Source organism: Pinus tabuliformis, chromosome 9, assembly GCF_031772625.1.
Source record: "Pinus tabuliformis cultivar Carrire ecotype Pingquan chromosome 9, CPIR1, whole genome shotgun sequence".
Classification (NCBI taxonomy): domain Eukaryota; kingdom Viridiplantae; phylum Streptophyta; class Pinopsida; order Pinales; family Pinaceae; genus Pinus; species Pinus tabuliformis.
The window spans coordinates 282,074,223-282,093,189 of record NC_142307.1 but is presented as its reverse complement, the minus strand read 5'-3'; the positions used below and the strand labels follow the sequence as shown (position 1 = coordinate 282,093,189).

The 18,967-nt window shown below is 38.1% G+C and overlaps 1 pseudogene; it reads left to right on the top strand.

The window, feature by feature from the left end:
• LOC149148274 (DEAD-box ATP-dependent RNA helicase 22-like) overlaps nucleotides 1–18,421 on the top strand; it is a 60,299-nt pseudogene extending 41,878 nt beyond the window's left edge.
• The last annotated feature ends 546 nt before the right edge of the window (nucleotides 18,422–18,967 follow it).

Here is an 18,967-nt window from a genome sequence, read left to right as displayed (position 1 = left end):
GTCATATTTGATTGTAGATTTTTCCATGGCCTTTTGGAAATATAACAAAGACATTTTTACTTGATTTGGCATTATTTCCTCTTGATTTTTGACATTTTTAAGACCCGATATTGAAGGACATTCCTTTGTCTTGTGATTTCTGCACATATAACGTAGGTTTATACACTTTTTAATTCAAGAGGGCATTCTCTCAAAGCATTCTTATTTCTACATTTTGGACAAAAGATAGAAAATGTAGCATTTTCATCCTTTTGTTTGTTTTGTACTTTAAGGTTATCTATTTGTTCACTAAGACTCCCTAAAATATATTTTAATTTTTGTCAAGGAAATCTCCTATTTAGCCTACTTACTATCCTAGTTGTAGATTTATTAATCGTAGACATAGCATGATCTCTTGGATTTTTCCTAGTTCTTGCCTTTCCTCTTGAAATGTGTATGAATAACTCACAAATATCTCAAAATGATAACTTAGAAATATCTCCTTTACCCATCAAATTGAGAAGATCGACACACTCATCTCTGATAGATTTTAGTAAGAGAGCTTTCAAAGTTTCTTCATCTAGATTATGCATTTTAGCCCTTTTTACATTATAAGAAAATCTTTCAGCAAAATCTTTAAGATTTTCTTCTTCTTTTTCGTCATTTTAAAGACTTCATATGGTTATGGGGCATACAATAATCCTTGTATTTTCTCTAAGAATCCAGTTTTCATTTGTTCCCACGTTCTTATAGAATGTACTCCTAAGCCCATTTAACCACTTTGTAATGTTGCATCCTTTGGCTGGAAACAATTTCAAATTTTGAGTATTCAAGCAAGTAGTCATATGATCTACATAAGACTCCAAACTCAAAGAAAAATGTTTGAGGATCCTCATTTCTTAATCCATGAAAATTTGGGAAGGATGGAGAGTGAGATATTTTTCATTTTGTTGTGGTGTCTTCATCAACGATGGGAAATACAAAAGGTTCTGGATCTCCTCTACCTCCTCCTCTTCCTCTTCCTCCACCTCTTCCATCTCCTCTATTTCCTCCTCTTCCACCTCCAATCCTAGGTTATTCACCATTCACATTATGTACTTTCCTCCCCTTCTCTCGCCATTGTAGATTCCTTGGAACTAATGTAAGGTTCCAAAATTAGACTTTCTAGTTCCTCTATAGCTCCTTTGGTTCTTCTATCAATGGAATTTAAAATAGGTTTCTTCTTCTTCCTCTTCAATATGGACCTCTAGTTCTTCTCCTAGAATTTGTTCTCCAGTTGAAGATAGCAAAATTACTCTTCTGTTGGGGATGTAGGATCTTCTTCTTCTACTACAACTTTAGTAGAGGAAGTGGAAGTTGGCGAATCTTTATGTTTGATTTTAGATGTAAGTACCTCAAGAAGTCTATGTCTGCCTACAATTGATGGAATATGAGTTTAGGTGGATGGTGTGGCATTACGAGGCCATGGTGGGGTGAGTGATGATGTTGGAATCAAACTCATACCTCTACTTACAAATCTACTTCTATAATCTCTTTCCCTATGCATATAATTTTTTTTAATGAAAAGAAAAAGAAAAAGACTCCTATATACACTCCCCGAAAATGAAGCCAAATATTTGGTACTTTAATGATTGTTAATTTATTGACATGAACTATCAACCAGGGCTAGTATACTCATGAAATGTATGTGCACTATATGTGCTACTCAAAAAATTCCTAAGTTTATATGAGATATCGAAATGCACATGTTTCTCTAACAGCTATGTAAGTAATTAAATCACTCATAAAAAATAAATTGATTCTATTGCTTTCTTAAAAGAAAGGTCATAGTCTTCTTGAAATGAAAAACACACTTGCTTCACACTTTCTCAAAGTAAAATTGAACACAAACTTTTCTTCTAAATGAAATCACACATACACTTTTCTTGGAATGGATTCACACACACACTCTTTATTTAAATGAAATCACACACGCATTTGGTTTTAATGAAAGTAGGGCTTGCTTTAAATCAAAACCACACTTTCTTTACATGAAACCTTAACATTGTAAATGAATCTAATCTTGAAAAAAAGAAGGATTATCTCCACAAATTAAAATCCTATCTATATAACTGCAATGTAAAGCTATGTTATTGATCCATGTAAACTTATGCTCTGTCTATGTGCACAAGAGATCTCGCTTCACTCAAAATTAAAAATGATTAGATGAACTTTCCATAAAACAATCTTAAAATCATATTTAAAGTCAAAATTTAAGCTAACAGAATCGTACAAACAATACATAACGAAATACTAAATTGTAATTGAAAGGAAACCTTACTATCTCAAGGGATCCCTCCTACAAAAAGCATGGATCAATATGATGCCTTCAAAATATGATTAAGCACGTATTAGAATCGCACAAGAGAGAAATAAAAATGAAACAAAGTTTATATAGAAAACAAAGTGTTTATAACAAAAAATCCAAGTCTACGTCTGCTATGCAGAGAGGCATATTTATAAAACTCCTACGTATTAAATGTTTCAAAGTATTATGGCTTATGTTAATTGACACTAGCTAAAATTAACATTGAAAGATAAGATAGCATGATCCTCTCATGATTTACTATTAACACAACAAATCATGAGGCTAAAAATCTACATCTCACTCGCCTAGTTCACCTTCTTTGTTGTTTGAATTTCGCTTTGACAGACTACTACGGTGCCTTCCTTGTGCCATCTATTTTTAACCTGTCCATATGTCTCGTTCCTCAGTTGAAGCTTCGGAACCTGTCAAACCTTTGATTTTGATGCATAATCAGTCACTAGTTGCATAACTGGTGCAATTCAGTAGCTCATGAAGATATTAATTTAAATAATAAATAGAAATGACACTTATGAAACAAAATATTATTAGATACCTACTATGCCATAGAACTTGTAAACTGATTCCCAATTTAGAGTTATTAGAGTAAAAAAGAAGGAAAATGGAATGTAAGAAAGTGGTCAAAAAGACAATTTTAGGGTTCAACAAATAGCATGATCATGAACAAGAATAAATGGGAGGACCTTGGGTTTTCCAATATTCTTTTGAGATATGGATAAATATATGATTTCGTTGTTTGAACATCTAGTGACATTAATTGTGCAACTATGTCTCGTTTTTCTTTCTTCAAAATCTTTGTCATCCCATTTAAGATTATTATCTTCCTTGGTTTCCTTGCAATTCCCATTAATTCAATTTTCTTTCCTTCCCATAAAAATTTCAAGAAAATTTCTTGAAAATTAAAATCTATCATCCCTGGTTTGACATCCATAACAGAGAAATAAAATATCATAGGGGAACATAACATTAGTAATTTCACTGGGGTGGCCATGATACAATGGGAGATGAAGCTTGCATGCAGTCAACTCATAACCTAGCCAAACCCTTCGGCTCCTGCAATGGCCACATCTAGCATGCCTAGCTCATCTATCGACGCCCCTCACCCCCTCCCCATGGTAGAGATGAACTCAAGCCACAATGCTCTCTCTTTCAAAGACATTATAATTGGTCACCCTTTGGACCAAGCCTCCTTCTTCAGTATGTTGGCCTCCAGCATAGCCTTCTGATCCTCAAGAGAGAAACTGAAAGCATAGAATCAAGACAGGAGAAAAGGAAAAATAAAGAGATTCACTTAGAAAATGACACCACCTCTGTCATCCCCTCTTCAACAGAGGCAACCATAGTAAAAGGTCAGGTGTAGAAAGAGGAACAAAAAAAATGAGTAACTGCAACCCAATAGCCAAGAAAATTCTAGATCTGGAAATCCAGGACTCAAGAGTAGTGGTTTACATAGAATATATGCAAGAACATGCAGTCATATGCAAATTCATGGGAATTTGGCCGACAAAAAAAGCCCTGAATTGGTGGATACAAAACAAATGGACACCTAGGGGAGAAATCAAACTCCAGTTGGGATCCAAAGTATTCTTCACAATAATCTTCGACCTCTTAGAAGACAGAGACATAATTTTTGAAGGAGGTCCTTACTTCTTCAATTCAGCAAGCCTATACATGATATTTTGGAAGGAAAAATTCACTCCAAAGAAGGAGGACTTCATAAGAGTCTTGGTCTGGGTGCGCCTCTATTCCTTACTAATGGATTATTGGGCTCCCTTGGTCCTAAAAGGCATAGGAGACTAATTGGGGGAGTACATAAAAATGTCTGAAGGCACCATAAACGGACACTATGTAACCTGTGCTAGAATTTGCGTGTATATAGATGTCTTTGGAGCCCTCCCAAGAAGCAATAAAACTAATCTTGAGGGATGAAGTATAGCTACAAAGTATAGATTATGAACACATCCCCTCCAGGTGTAGGAAGTGACATGAACATGGCTATCTCTTTAGAGACTTTCATCTAAACAAAACACCTCAAAACGTTGAACATGCAAGCAAGAAAAAGGACAGCAAAGGCTTCACCAGAGTCAACATTAGGAACAAGAATAGTAGGAAAAAAAATAATAATCCTAAGAAGGATCAACAAATGGAAGTAAATTAGAACCACTTCGATGCCTTGGTTAACACACAATAATAGTCAGATTCAAATTACCGGACAGGAGATGAATTAGGAGAAGAGGAGTAGATGAAAGAAAATGGGGAACAAGAAGATAGAGAAGGAGATCATAGAAACAGGGAAAACGAGCACACACAAGAGGATACCAAATTGGAAAAAATAGGGACTAAGGAAACCTCTATGGAAAGTGCTATTAAAGAAGCATTGGAAGGGGTAGACCTGGCATGCATAGCAGAAGAATGGAAGATAAATGGAATAGAAGAAATCCGAGAACATCAACTTCAAAAAATATAAGGAGCTTACCTCCTCCAAGAGGAACTAAAACATAGTGCAGTTCACCCCTCACTGGAAAACAACACATATAAAGGCATCATGGCAAACATTCCAATGGGAGGGTACAACTCAAAAGGACCAAGCTAAAAAGGAGGTAGAAAGACTACTAGCCAACTCCTCCAAGAACTGGGTGCCAAGCTCATCAATGAAGGAAAGGTAAAAGCTATAGCCCTAACCCCCTCTCCTTACCTATGAATTGCATTTCTTGGAATATAAGAGGACTTAATGGTCCTGGAAAGAAAAGAATCTTGAAAAGTAGAATCCTTTCTGATTCAAGAAAGTAAACTTGAATCGGCTCACTCTCCTCTCCAAGAATTATAGCTACGTAACCAACTCAGCCATAGGATCTGCAGGAGGAATCATGACCTTATGGAAAAGCTCGAAGTTCGACCTCATCTCCTCTATGACAACCGATCACTCTATTACTTCGATCTTGAAAATTATAGGCTCTAATGACAACATCTGTATTACTAATATCTATGCCCCCCATAAGGTGAGTGATCGAATCAAGATGCTACATTGTATCTCTAATTTGATGGATTCCATTCACACACCTTACAAAATCATTGCTGGGGACTTCAATATGATCACGAATCTGGGGGAAAAAGGGGAGGAGTCTGGAAACTGGACAAGGACTCAGAAGCCTTTCTATCAACTATTGAAAGCCTCAATCTCATCGACATCCCAACAAGAAATGGTACTTTCACTTTAAACAATAGAAGAGGAGGAGAATGACAAATATCTTCCAGGCTAGATCGTTTACTCCTCTTAGAGGATGCATACCTCTCCTCTTGGGAAACACAAGCTCGTATTCTTCCACAAGCTAGATTCGATCGTTAGCCAATCTCTCTTAAGTCTCATATCTCTAATGGTCCCAATAATAATCAGTTTAGATTCAAGGCCTTTTGGTTGGATCACTCGGATTTCCTGGGCAAAATGAGGCAATGGTGGAATAAATCTACAACCAAATCTGGTAACAACATGTACACCTCTCAACAAAAACTAAGGAAATAAAAAAATGGAATAGAGAAACATTCGGCAACATCACCACGAAAAAAAAAAATGGTGCTTCTCCAGCACCATATCATTGAAGAATGTATCACAGGCCGCAACAAACAAGAAGAGTAAAAATTACAACAAATATGGGAGGAAAGAACCACTCAATAAGAGAAGCGATGGCAACAAAAATCCAGAATAAACTAGCTAAAATGAGGGGAAAGGAACACTGCTTTCTTCCACAAATCGATGATCTAGCATAGAAGGAATAACAGAATTCTGACTCTAAAGAACCAAGAGGGACACCTCATTCATTCTCAGGAAGATATGGAATAAGAGCTAACTTAGTACTTCAGCTCTCTCCTTAAGGAGCCAAGGAACAATCAGGCAGAGGACATAAACAAATTTACCAAACACATTCCCAAGATCCTCACCAAGGACCATAACAAAATGATTCTTAGAAAAGTTTCACTTCAGGAAGTGGAGGATGTAGTGATGAGCATGCCCAACGGGAAAGCACCTAGACCGGATGGGTTTACCATTGATTTCTACAAAGTCTGTTGGCCAATCCTAAAAAATGATGTCCATGCCCTAGTAGAAGAATCCAAAATCCAAAAGTCTGTCCTAAAAGCCCTCAATGCCACCTTTCTCACTCTAATTCCCAAGGGTGATTCAACGGACTCCCCGGATAAGTTTTGTCCCATAGCCCTCTGCAATTTCATTTATAAAATCATCTCCAAAGTCTTGGCCAATCGTCTGAAATCCTTCTTGCCTCTTCTCATCTCACATCATCAATCAGGCTATGTGGAAGGTCGACAAATAATGGATAGTATCATCCTCTCACATGAGCTAATCCACTCTCTCAATATGCAAAAGAAACCGGGTATGATGATCCAATTAGATATGTCTAAGGCCTTTGACAAAATAAGTTGGGCCTACATGAGAGCAGTTCTTGCAGCTTATGGGTTCCACAAAGAGAGTATCAAATGGATCATGGTGATGGTGTCTGGTGCATTCTTCTCCATCCTCCTGAATTTTTCCCCCTCTCAGCCTTTCCACCCCTCAAGAGGCATTAGGCAGGGGGACCCAATCTCTCCCTTTCTCTTTGTCATAATGGTTGAAGGGCTCAGTCGATCCATAACTGTGGCCTTATCTGCCAATGATCTATCAGGTCTCAAGCGTCATGCTTTAGCTCCTCCTTCCACACACCAACAAATTTTGGATGAAACCTTGCTAATGGGTCTCTCGACTACCAAAGAAGCTTCCTCCTTCAAGACCATTATTTTTTACTTCTCTGCGGCCTTTGGCACCTCCATTAAACAAGAAAAATCTAAACTATTCTTCTTTAGTACTCCTCTGCCCATTTGTAGAAACATTTTTAGAATCCTTGATTTTCCCATAAGTACTCTCCCCTCCAAATATCTAGGGGTTCCCCTCATAGACATGTCACTGGCCCATGTCACTAAGGAAGAATTGATAAATAAATTAGAAAAGAGGCTGGAAAATTGGACCATTCGACCGTTAAATTTGGTAGGCCATTTGGTTCTTGTAAAATCAGCTTTACAGGTGATCCTACACTACTTATACTCAGCTTTGGCTGCCCCAAAAGCGATCTCCAGCACAATTAGGAATCTGCAAAGGAACTTATTATGGAGAGGAACATAGAAAAAGAATAAATGAGCTCTAGTAGCATGGGAAAAAATGTGTAGGCCCAAAAAATATGGTGGCCTTGGGCTTAGGGACATTGAGCTCCTAGGGAAGGACTCGAGTGACAAAAATCTATGGAGATGGTTAGCAAATCTCAATTCTCCCTGTGGTATCCTACGGAAGGAAAAATACACTCCCGCCCACTCGTAGGAGAAAATAATAAGGCTCAATGGCAGCATCAAAGGTTTGGTAATCTAGAATCAAGCATGGAAGAATCAGGCTATCATACAAAAACATAGCTTCTTGGAGATTGGGAATGGGGACAAGGCACTCTTCTGGGAAGATGCCTAATAGCAAAGGCTATAACTTGAGAAGGATCAATATCAATTTTTTAAGTATGAGATGTAAAACAAGGGCTGGAGCAGGGTCTATCACTATTGGAAACCAAGCACAAAAGAGAATATCTAGAGAGAATGGATTGATTAGAAAGACTGGGTTCCCCCCATCAAACCTTGGGTTTGGTTTGAGCTATCAATAAAACTACAAAAGAGACAAACAAGATCTGTTGGGGCCAAAACCCAACAGTGCACTTCAACATAAAGGAAGCATACATATACATAGCTCAAGATGATCAAATCCAACCATACCCCAAATGGAAATCAATGTGGGATAGAAGACATTGGCCAAAAATTTCCATTTCCTCTGGCTTGTCTTGCACAGGAAAATTCTAACTTGGAAAAACCTCTGAAAAAAGGGTTTTATTGGAACTTCCAGATGCCATCTATGTTAGCAAGAAGAAGAAACTTCAAATCACCTTCTGAATGAATGTCCCTATGCGACTAAACTATGGGATTAGGTTAATTTGGTCTTTAAAGGATAGGATCAGGATCCCTCCTCCATCCTCAACACCATCTCTAACTGGCATTCTTTCTTCTCCCACTATCCTCTGGTTAACAGAGATGATCTCGAAATGGCATTGTTTGTTGGGCGCTCTGGAAGGAATGCAATGCTAGAATATTCTGGGTACTTCATCACAGGAGGAAATCACCCTCTCAAAGGTCAAGAATTCTATTCGGGAGTCGGTGGCCTCCTCTCTTCTTCAGGATGCCAATGACCCTCCCAGTAGCACAGACTTGAGAGTACTTACTGTTAGAGTCCTATAGCGATAGAATCATAAGTTTGAATTGGTTAGATTTAAGCCTTGTAATATTGTACATACCTTTGCTTTCTGAAAATGTAGTCCATATTAATAAATTAAAAATGTAAAGAGGGTATGTCCTAAAAGAAAAATCAAAGGACAAAAAGAATAGTAAAAGGTCAAAAAATGAAAATAAATGAACCCCAAAAACAAAAAGAGACCATGAAAGTGTGCGAGTCTAAATGCCACTATTATTTACTTTTATGCATAATAATGATTGTGTGAAGCTTTTTACTCATGCCACAATCCATTATATTCAAACTATTTAACCTTGGCTATTTCATGTTTTCAATTTTATGTTTATAGATAGAAAATAAAATCTGACCAAACAACTTAATCTTGGTAGATCATTAGATAGGTAGAGATAATAAAAGGGGCTCATCAGTTTAATCTGAGCCCTTGGATGATATAAGGTTAGAATTAGATAGTTTACTTTTCAAAAGAAAAATGAGTAATAAGGATCTGTTAGCCTAAATGCACCCAAATAAAATGAAGAAAAAATGGTAGGGTAAGTAATGTGTAAGTAGTGGAAAGGTTGCACAACTACAAAGTTGATTGGATAAAAGCACATTTGTTATGCTTGATTATATGTTTTAAAGTACAGGAGCACTTGACAAGGAAAAAGCAATGGTTAACATGTTCAATTAATTAATTCCCCTTCATTCTTTTTCACCCCTTTTACTCAATAATTTCTACATGCACAAGCAAGTTCTAGCACTCAAATCCTTTAAGTCAAAGAGGCTCAAAGCATTTCTCTGACTTTTGGTGGGACCGGATCCTCGGCTTGATGACTTAAGGATATAAAGTGTTAAACTTCCTTTCATACAATTCATTCCCCTTCATAAAACCCCTTTTCCCAAGGATGAATTTCTTTTGCCTAGGAAAAGTAAAAACCCCCCATATTAAATCATATTTCATTCAAACCCCACAAAAGAATTTTATCCTAAGTATTAAGTGTATGTAAAGCACGCAAATATTGCATGTTACATTATGATTAATGGATATTACCCACTGCGCTCATTCACTTCATATTAATTTTTTAATTTAATTATATAATTCCTAAAATTCCTTTATCCCAGATTAAATTAATTCCCATAACTAAATATCCCAACCCCTAGTTTTAATATAAATTATACCTTTTACCCCATATCCTGACAAAATGTATTAATCCCATCATTTAGCCCCACCTGATCTGCTAATCCAGTGATTAAATCCTAATCTAATAACAAACCGCCAACGATTAAAGCCCTAGGCCCCCTCGAAAGCCTGTGCTTTATCGCCCTTGCATTTCCCTGACCCAACTCCTGTCTGATCATCACCTCCCTCATCCGATGGCCACATCCATATTGGTCGAGACCGATCGCCGACCTTTACCCGCTCGATAAAGTGGTTTTCTCCGACCCCCCGACTGCTACGTGTCAAGCATTGGAGTAGATCGGGTGACCCCTCCTAAATACCGCCCCCTCCACAAAAGCGGTGCAATGGCCTCGGAAACCACCTCCCCGCTTAACTGAAAAACCGTCAACTGTTCATTCATAAATGAACCCACCAAAAATAACCATTGTTCTATAAAAGGCCACGAAACCTCTTTTTCCCTTTCTCGCTCATTTTCTATGTAAACACTACAAACCTTTGTGACTCTTGCAAACATCGAATTCGTCAACTGTGTTAGTGTCAGTGTCTTCACACTTCCATCGGTGATCACACTTCCATCGGTGATCAAATTGCTCTTTTGCATGCATATTAGGTGTGTCATTCGATCAACTGCATTCCATTGGGTCATAGATCAATTGATGGTAGTGGTTTCATGTTAGTTTCCCTCATGACATCCACCTGCTGACCTGTTTACAAATTTTTTTTAGTCATTCATAGTCATCCTGTTTCATTTCATGTATAACAACTAGTCCTAGGGTTTAGTCCCATTACGTCTTAGGGTTTGTCAAGCATGCTCAAATAAAGAGGTCAACATGCACATGAAGGTTCATAAAGTCCTAAGTTTACTTCTGGTATGCTTAATAAATCTTTTTCACCTCAAAACTCTGTTTTGAGGTGAAAGCAGAGTATTTTTCTATTTTAATGATTTTCATATAAATTCAATTATTTTTACATGTAATAAGCACTCAGGAGCTGTTCCGGGTCTCCTTGCCAACTCATGCTATTGTAAAAGAAAAAGTATCCTACATCAGTTCATCAAGTTGCTCAGAAAAAGGTCAAATTTCAAACTGAAAAGCAGAGTATTTATAAAAGTGACTAAGACATTAGAAAAGTGGGTTGGAAATGAACAAAAATTAAAATGTAAGGTGTATAAAATCAAAATCATGATAGGAAGTCATTCTATTGTGAAAAAAGCCAAGTGGAGAGCCAAAATCACGTTTTGAGGGAAGAGTGTGCAAAACAGGAGGAAAATTGCAAATCTGGTGCAAACCTGCCTGGCGGTGCGCATCAGAGGGTCAGTGTTGCGCATCAGGCAGGCGTTGCGCATTGGGCTCAGTGCACTGCACATTGGCCAATGAGGCTTCAAAACCAAACAAATTCATCTCAAATCCTCCCAAATGCTTCATTTTCCTTCTTAACAAGTAAGTACACTTAATTTGGAGCCTAGGTAGGGTTTTTTATGCTTCAATTATATTTTCATCTCCTAAGACTCAAAACCCTAGTGTGTTTTCCTATCTTATTTGTCACCACTGCAAAATCTTCTTCCTTGTCTCAATATTCCCATTTTCACATGCCCTAAACCTACCCTTTTAATCCTATCTCACTTCACTCATATTCCCTTTCCCCTTTTCCCTATTAAAATTAACCCCTTTATCAAACCCTAAACTCCCTCCATCAAACCCTAGATCCGATATAAACCCCACTTACCCCCATCACTATTTCCCTTTTATAAATCTCTTCATACTCATCTTCCTCTAACTCGATTATCCACCATTCATCAAACCATCCTAAGAGAGACAAACATGGAGAGGGACAATGAGTATGATTTTGAAGAAGACACTCCTAGTGACCAGAGAGAGAAATGTGCAGTCCAGGAAGCCTCACAAAGGTGGAAAAATCATCAGGGAGGAACCTATCAGCATGAGTGAACTCCTTGCTTTCCCACTAGCCACCACATGTTTCAGATATCAGTCATGTTTTGAGTTCTGTGAAATGGTTGAGAGGGTCAAATTTCACCATGAGTTAGCAAGGCAGTTTGTGATAAACATGGATAACAATATGGTACATCTTATTGGGATAAACTTCACTCTTTCACCCATTATCATTTGCAGAGGCCACAAGAATTCCAGATGTAGGGGAAAAGTGGAACAAAAGGCAAAATATTAGTAAGCAGCATTATGAGCCTTATATCAAGGCCAAGTACCATGGCAAACTCAGCAGGGTGTTTCCTTTTAAATACCTGGAGGACCGGTATGTTCCACTCATGAAACTTATCATTAAATACTTTACATGTGAGGGTAGGTTCTCTAGACTTTATGCCTACCACATCAGATTTCTCATGCACTTCACTAGGTTCAGAATGATGAGCATCCCTTATTTTATATGCAAAAACATAGAGAGGATGACAGTGATTGCAAAGGGAAAACCATATCCACAGCAACTCAATATAATTTATCATTTTTCTGTCATCAAAATTATTGTTTTGCATCAGCTCACTCAGTTTGGAATGCCCTGGGAAACTTTCATTGCCCAGGAGTGCTTCAAGGGGCCTCAAATATTTTCAGATCCCCAAGAGGAAGGTGAACCTTCCGGGCAAAAAAAGGAGCCTGCAAATAAAACAGAGGAGGTTCCTGTGTTTGTCACCTATGAGAGAGGCATAAGGAAGCTTTTTGTTGCTACCAGGCGAGTACTATCTCCACCGGGGGTGGAAGGGGTCTCATTTTCTTCACCAGACCACAGGCAAATGCTATCTTCACCAGGGCTTTGCCTTCTTCTCCAGCTATACAGGTTGGCCAGCAGTCAAAGAGCAGAGACAAAGGGAAGCAAAAGATGCATGAGGAGAGCCATACTGAAGGGCAAGACAGAGAGCTTACTTTGATTGAGGAGGGTGTCACTGACTTGGGCTCTCAAGGCTCAAGAATCAAGGACATGATTATCAAAGAGAAGGAGGTTGAAATACAAGCCTTGTCACTTAACCTTGAGATGGCCAAATGGACCATTAACTATCTTGAGCAGGAAAACAAACAATTGATAGATAAGCAAGCTATTATGGAGCTACAGATGATTAGAAGAGTTAGGCAAGAGGCAAAGAAAACAAAGATCGAGATGAACTCCCTTGAGAAAAAAATTGAGAATGATAGAGAGAAATGGTCGGAAAGGGTGAACATTCACCTTGAGAAGTTGCTTGAGAAAGCCAACAAAGAGAAGAGAATGTTGTGCCATATGGCCTATCATTACTTAACTCAGAACAAGATTTGCAAAACAAGGGTAAAGAGGCTAATAGTCAAGCTAAGAAGAGTTTTGAGGAACAAGAAAGAGCATGATAAACTGAAAATCTTGGTTGAAGCTTCATTAGCTCAACAAAGCACTTAATGAGGTTGCCTCTTACCAAATTTGAGGAAATTTTGGAAATTTTTTGTCATTTTGCATTTTTGAAAATAGAAACAAAGGAAATTCCGGTTGATGCGCGTTGCGCATTGAATCCTATTGACAAATGGATTATAGATTTGGATTCAGCATCAAAAAATAAGAAAACCCAGAAGGTTTCATCCATTTTGTAGAAGATCTTGGCCACCAAAAGGGCAAAAAATACTCAAAAAATGCCCTCTCTGCCACTTTTTGGACCCACAGGAAGCAGTCTTCGGAGAAGTGATGTTTGAAGGGGAAAATCAACTCCAAATTAGAAAATTCAAAGTGTTCCAGAAACTAGATAGGTAGAGATTTCCAACAAGCTATCTTGGGCCTGATTTTGATGAGTGGAAGGCCTCCAAAAGCGTCCCTAAAGTGGCACTGCGCATCAGGCTCAGGGCGTTGCGCATCAGGCAAACTTTTGTCAATTTTGCCTAAAAGCCAAAATTCGCCTAGTTTCTTTAGCAGTTGACTTCTTCTTCTTGTCTTGGTAAATTTTACATGGTTAATGATGTAATATGATGTAAATATTGATGGAAAAAACTTGATGGGGTAGATACATCAAATCAAAAGTGGTTTTGAACTGAATTTATCAGTTTCCTTAGTTTTAGAGGCAAGCTGTTCCACTGCCTATTTTCTTGTTCCTAGTTTAGATGTTGTTGAAACAACTTCTTGACTCATACCCCTGATGACTAGCATGAGTTGTTTGATGCCTATATTGTGTTTTCTCTTAGTTGTTTGTAAAGGTTGGACTTTGGTAGAAGTGGTGGCACTCATTGAACATTTGTATCAGCAGTTTGGCAAGGAATAAAACCAGGTTTCACAGCTATTTTTGTGGGATTCTTGTGACAGTGAGTTTATGTATTGTTTCTTCTTTGTAATGAGTTTTTCTTATGTTTTATATGTATCCAAATCCATCTTTCTCTTCTAAAACTAAATGAATCAAGGTGAATGGAAAAAATACACTGTTGTGCTTTGTCTTGGGAATGCATTTGGTTTTCAATGTTTTCAACTGTTTGAAGAGGATTCATAGTTTCTTTATGCCCTCCTCAACTCCTCAGTTGTCTTAATCTACCATCTCAATCCATTTTGAGTACATAAACCCTTGTCTACCTCGCCCCACAGAACATGACTGTATCCCTGAGTTGATTTCCCGGACCTATCTGCCTTCTCCAATTGATCCAGCAACCAAAACCTAAAAATCAAACCAGAAACCCTGAGCTACTATACCTAGCCTCAAATCTACATTAAATTCAGTCATCTCAAGCCCTAATTACCAATATCCTAATTGAAATTGACAAAGAGAGAGCCCTCTCCCGACCTGGTAGGGCTAGCTACCAGGTTAAGTGTGGTTTGATGTTACCCTAGACTTGCCTTCCTTCAGCCCGAGGTAGATCCAGGCCCTAACATAGTGGCGACTCGACTGGGGAAGAGGTGAGAGATCTTCTCCGAGAAGGATCATTCAAGTTGCAGATCTGATTGCTGATGGTGGACAATAGTCAGACACATATGAAGGCTGAAATCATCTACCTGATGACTCCAATGTTCAAGATCCTGAGCTTCGACTTCACTGCCAAAGAATCCAGTTTTCAGAACGTTGATGGTAATCACCAATGATAGGGCATGTGGCAAATCCGTTATCTAGTGAAATGTTATTGATTTTAAGGGATGAGATTGAAAAATTTCAGATTTATTAGAGTTTTCTAACATCATTGTTTCTTAGTTTGAAATCCAGTCGACTCACGCCTGAGAATAAATATTGTTTTCTTGGCTTAGTGGTTGAAAGATTGGAAAATGAAATTGAATTATTGGATGTTCAAATTAAATCACATGAATTAAAAGACCCTAAACAGTTCTTGGAAACTCTCCCTCCTCCCAAAGAAGAAAAGATAAGGCTGCCCTTGGATGATTGGATTGAAGGATGTTATGATTTACAGCGAGGATGTGACAATCTTCAACGAAGAGCATATGTTAATGAGCTGGGGCAGCAGATAGAATCTGGCTTCTATGATCCCATAGCAGCATATATGGAATATATTTTTAAGTTGAAAGAAAAACTAGGTTTCCTTTTACAGAGCCAGAGGTACTATGGGTATATATTGTTGGTAGAATTTCCAACTATCTTCTGGTTCAAACACTATAAAAAAATAGCATCATTGTCACAGTTACTTGATTGGTTGATATGGCATTACAACATCACTTGATCTATTGGTTTTGCAACAAAGTAGGGTAGATTTGTAAATAAATAAGCTGCCAAAGGCAGCATTTCAGTTTCCGGTATTTGTTTTGTAGAGGTTGCAGTATGCGTATATTTGGATTTGTATGAGTTTTTTTGAGTTTGCAGCTATTTGACCGTACTGCCCAATGGATGAGGCATGGTCTGTGGCATTCTTGACACCTCAAAGGAGCTGCCATCCCCAATGGAGCCAATGTTAGAGTCAGTCTTCGTAGCCTGTCACCAGGGATCAACATGAGCTCTTACTATGTTTGGTTTGGTTAGATGTTTTGCACATGATATTTAGCACAAAACATGTCATAAGTCTATTCATCAGGAGAAGCTCGGAAAGAGCTTTCCAATGGTATATTACACTCCAAAAATCGCTCCCAAATCAAAAGATGTGACCGAATGAGTAATTGACTCAAAGACCCTCCTGTGCAGCGGTTTAGGTATTGAAATATCCAGAGGAAGCTAGGAGATGTCAGTGGCTGGATTGTGATGGGGAAGGAGAGAACATAGCATTTGAAGCCTTTTTATCGTGCTGCTAATCTTCATCTCAACATATGGTGAGCTCGTTTCTCTGCTTTGGTTGAAAGAGATATCCTGTGCAGAGGGCATTGTACATTGTTGACAGTGATTTTGCGGGTGAAAGGTTGGTTTACAGCTGCTGGTCTCATGGTTCTAAAGAGGAATTACTTGAAGATTTATAGATGTTCATTTAGTATCTACTGTCATTTACATCTTTTCCAAGCTTTTCAATTCATCAGCTTGTGTCTATCTGTTTACCTACATTAGATGTCTATGGGTTGTATGTGCGAAAGGCAATCCCGAAATTCTGTGTTGCCATATTAATCTATGTTGTTTCAACAATTGGAAAGACTAAGGATTTATGTGGGTATAGCAATGTTGTTGATTGATGTAACAGTTTGAACAAGGGCATTGAAGAACTCATGCTATAGTTTAATAGGTTTTATTCGAATTTCGAAACCTCTTATACATGGATATGGATCAGAAGACTAGGAGAAGCTCTTCGTAAAGTTAGTAAATGCCTGAATAAAATGGTGGTCAGTGACTACAGAATTGTGGGCAATCATATTCAAAATATTTCGGGATGTCTGCTAAGCATTATTATGAGTAGAGAGGAAATGGGTTCACTGATTCTGTGGGATTCTAGGGACTTCCCTAATCTTCTAAACTTCTCTGTGGGAAATATGTCAACATTTCACAGAGTACAGTTTCATGACTGCAACAAATTTTGCATCTCTGATTGTTTTAAAGATAGGTTGTTTGATTTAAGGATGATAGGTTCATCACCCATTGAAGTAATTAGCCCTGCAAAGATTTTTGTTTTATGAAAGAGGAAACACCTGTCCATGGACCCTATGTGTCTGTTAAGGAAATGCACAGCGAGTAATGCTAGTATACTGATTTCTGCATTGCTCATTTGTTAGGAAGCAACGAGGTTTAGGGATGGCCTTCTGAAGATGTTAGCAGATGATCGAAACATTGGTGATCTCAAAGTACAGATGGTGGATACTTGTACAAAGGGGCAGAGTGTTGATCCAATTCCTTATGCTGTTGTCCAGGTTCCTTTTCCTAGGCTTTCTCCTATGTCGAGCCTATAGGCTGTCCTGAGGTTGTAGTGCCTGAAGTTGATGCTTGGCTTTCATACTAAAAAGAGCATTTTGTCTTATAGAAATCTCCATGGTCCTTGTGGTGATCCTTTGTTGAAAGTGATGGTAGTCAGTGGGAGTCAGGGGTGGCCTGTTGTTCAAGCTTATGTTTTGATTTCAACACCAGGTACTCTGCTTAATTGGCTTTTTGCTTTTGATCCCAGGAGATGGTGCCGCATAGAATTTGTTCAAGATGTAAAATGTGTGGTACTTGATGAGGTAGACATTATTTTGTGTGAAAGCTTCAAAAATCAAATTGTACATCTGATTAATCTGTTTCGGTTGGAAGAGAAACAACTCTCTAAAAGCAATGGAATCAGGGTTTGACGGTTCAGGTGAAGTAGATTCCATGTCTTGGATAGATTTCAAGCCAGAAGAAAATGAGTAGTTGAATTTGGTCTCTGATGGAGAAAGTGAAGATTTACATGATGCATTTAATGACAAAGACGATCTCAGTGAAGAGAAGCTTGATGGACCTGATAAAAAAAAAGGATTGGTTGCGGTCAAGAAAAATATACAAGCAGAGTAAGCAATATATATTTGCTGTTGCAACTCTACCTGAAAGTGGTAAGAAAATTGCAGGAGGCATGTTGAAACGTCTCTACCCAGAAGCCACTTGGGTGAGTGGGAGTTTCCTTCACCGGCATAATCCAAGGTTGGAGCAGCGTTGGATAGAAGTCATGGTAGAGACACAAGTTGAAACACTTATCAATTCAATAAAAGAGGGTTGGGCATTTAAACATTCAGATTCAACTGCTATTGTGAAGCGGACAATGGTTTTTGCAAACACTGTAAATTTAGTTGATTCAGTGGCTAAAATATTGCTTAGAGATGGTATTGAATGTATGCGTTATCATAGAGAGACTTCTTCAGAGGAGCGTGCAGAGACTTTAAAAGTTTTTAAGAGAAAGCGGGGTGTTGGTTTGCACTGATGTTGTTGCACGTGGTCTTGGCATCCAAAATGTTTCACATATTATTCAGGCCGAGTTTGCAACTTCAACAGTAGACTTTTTGCATAGAGTTGGTCGAACAGCGCGTGCAGGTCAACCTGGATTGGTGACAAGCCTGTATGCAGAAGTCAATAGAGCCCTTGTAGACGCAGTCCGTCAGGCTAAAACCTTCGGCCAACCAGTGGAAGGAGCTTTTAGCAGGAAAATAAATTTTAGAACTAAGCTCAAGAAGGCTCACAAGTTGACCACATCTTGAAGGAATGGGCATTTGAAATTTTCTTCTGATATGGTGAAATCGAGAAAAGCTTTTGAACAAACTCAACATTGAAGGGTTACAGTTGCATTACAAATTGTGCATTCAGAACTTGTATGTTTGAATGCAAAACCAAGGCTATTGTATAAACAACAGAAGTCTAAATGAGGTATAAATAATGTGCAAGGGCTAACAGCTTCCATGGATAGAGGAATTATGAAACTGAAATTTAGATCATACCTCTGATATTCAAAACTGTTACTTTTTCTGTGTAGAAGCTTCAAAAAATAGTTCATCACTATTAGAAGATTCATGATTTATGTCCATATACACAGTAGAATGGATTCCATATGATTGCTATAAAAGAAGTCAAATAGAAAGGCATGATTCCTGAAAACAGGGTAAAATTCCCTATCAGAAATAGATGCTGAAAAATACATATAAAAATGAACAATGAATGTTTGCCAATTATAAAAAAATATGATAGAGTTAATGTAGGGCTGAAGAAGTTGAAGTTTGATTCAAGATTTGTTGTTTTTCAGAAGCTTGTGGTGTTACTTGCAATGGTTGAATATTTGAGATTTCATTAAGGATATGTAACCAGTTATTTACCAGGAAT